This window comes from Nothoprocta perdicaria, unplaced genomic scaffold (assembly GCF_003342845.1).
Source record: "Nothoprocta perdicaria isolate Ctin4 unplaced genomic scaffold, notPer1 scaffold_14, whole genome shotgun sequence".
In the NCBI taxonomy this organism is placed as follows: Eukaryota; Metazoa; Chordata; class Aves; order Tinamiformes; family Tinamidae; genus Nothoprocta; species Nothoprocta perdicaria.
Window position 1 is genome coordinate 1,989,180 of NW_020454538.1, and position 2,495 is coordinate 1,991,674.

Here is a 2,495-nt window from a genome sequence, read left to right on the forward strand (position 1 = left end):
CCTCCCTTCTCTTTCTCCCCTCCCTCTTCCTTCGACGAAGTTGAGCTGGAAACTCCTCCCCGGAGCGCGCAGGGCTGCGCTGGCCGCGGCCGGGAACCTCCGGGCACCGCACGAGTCACCGGGCGCTGCTCGGCTCGGAGCCTCCGCTCAGCTGCTGCTTCTTCCTCCTCCTCATCCTCCCCGGCTGCACCCGCTTCCCGCGCCCACCCGCCGCTTATTTATGCATTGCTATTTAGCATCGCGCTGTAATTGGCTACAAATTAATCCCTCGCCCGTAACAGCCTGGAATCTTCATAGCGGGAGGAGAGACGGCGCGAGAGTGCGAGCGGGGCGGGGGCGGCTGCAGGGGAGGAGGGCGCCGCCAGCGCCGTCCCCGCGCCCCTCCGCTCCGCTCGAAGCGCCGAAAGAGCCTTATTTGGAGAAGTGGGAGGGGATGCCGCTTTCTTTTAAGTAATTGCGGGATCAATATAAAGAAGATATTATACCCGCAAGATGGGCCTGAAAGCTTTTCCCAAGAGTGGGCTTGTATGTTCACGAGGAGGGTGCGTGTGTGAGTTCTGAGGTGGCGGCCCCCAGCACCTGTTTCCCTTCCCCTTATTAAATTAGGGCGAAAAGGGGCAAGTAGGAAGTGAGGGGGAGTGGAGCGGGGCTTGTGCCCGCTCCGCTCTGACTCGTTAATTACAATTAAACGTCAAACTGAAGCGCCGGACAGCGGCTCGGAGAAAATTAAAGCGCTGAAACAGCACAAGACAGAACACGACGATTAATAAATTCGAAGTTGGTGGGGTGTGTGTGGAAAAGGGTCTGTTACCTTGAACAAGCAAAGCAAGAGGCAGCGCTACCCTCTGCTTTCAGGAAAAAAAAAATCTAAACAAAAGTGGGTTTAATTATGGAAAATTAAGAAATGAGTAATTCACGAACTACAAATCCATAGTTTCTTTCCCTGCTTAATATCCCCCCTCTCCGCACAGCCGCGTGTGCCTCGATCATATCAATTTCATTCTTGTTTTGGACGCTCCGCTCGCTCCTCCGTTCGAATTAGCTGCCAGGAAAAAAAAAAAGTGGGAAAATAGAGAAAGCATAAAAGGAAAATTAGATTTTTTTTTTTTTTGTCTTTGAGGCTGGTGACACATACAAGGACAGGTCTTTTGCAATTACCGCGGGCAATGATCCTTTAGAAAGCAGAAATTAAAAGTTAGGAGAAATAATGGGTAAAACAATCAGCCTGTAATTTTGGTGGGGCTGGGACATGATGAGTCCATCAGCGGGCTGGGCCCAGGGGAGCCTCGCCGCGCCGAGCCCCGCTCATATATTATACAGCGGCCCTCCGAGCTTAATCAGACACAACAACAGTGGCCTTTTCCTTTTATGACTTTATTAGGCTTTATCTTTAAATTATAAATCACCTCCCGCCTTGAAATGCTGCGTGTGATCTGGGATCATGTGTAGGGAATTACGTCTCCCCCTTTCCTGACCTTAGAGGAACCAGCACAGAGCGAGGGTGAAGTTTTAATCTGCATCTTCACACTCACACTCGCTCGCTCTCACACATCTGGTTGGTTGGTTGCTGGTAGCTCCTGGCTCTTGTCCTCTGCTCTGCCCATGACTTTGATCCGATCTTTTGTTTCCTATCCGTTTTTCGCCCGTTACTCTACCTGGAGCTCTACGGTATTATTTCTGAAAAGTAGGCGGTAGTTTAGGACGGTGGCAATGACCTGGCTTTAGCAAATTTGCTTTGATAATCGCCTCTGTTTGTGCCTCTTTCGGAAATAAAAGCACCTTTTTTTTTTTTTTTTTTTTTTTTTTTTTTTTTTAAGGGACAGCTGGCGGGAGGGAAAGCATGAAGTCCAAGGGCGCTGGCAGCACCGGGTAGGGAGAGCGCCCATGTCCCGGCACCCTGGCCCTCCCCTGTCCCCTCCATTCCGATGGGTCCCGTGCGGGTGCCGGGCCCTTTTGTTCAGTGCCCTTTGAAGGCGCGTTATAGAGATGTCCTATTGCTCCTAATCACAATTGATTGTCAATTAGAGGCTCATTTGCGCGATCTCCATCCATCTGCCATCTCTGCTTATCTGCTTGGCGCCAAGTTAGCGCTGCTCGCGGGGCGCTGGATGGACTGTGACAGGTAATATCTCCGGTGGGGGCCGCCTGGGGTCCTCCCGCCCCGAGGGGACACGGGCGGGACCGGTCCCCGCTCCTGCGGGCGAACAGGGGGACAGCTCCCCGGGGCGGCCGCCGAGCCCCCCCGTCCCCCTCCGCGGCTGGGAGCGCTTTGTGCACCTCGCGCTTAATTAATTAGCAATTAATTTCGAATTAAATTGCAGCAAACTCTAGCTCCACAAACGAGCCTTTCTTTCTTTTTTGGCTGCCGCTCCCCGGGGGTGCGTGTGGAGCTCCCGTAATTAAGGGCATAAGCGAGCTCCGCAACTCACCCCTTCTCGCATTTTAGCATTTATTTTTGCTACAACTATTATTGCTTTTAATATCGACAAGAGGCG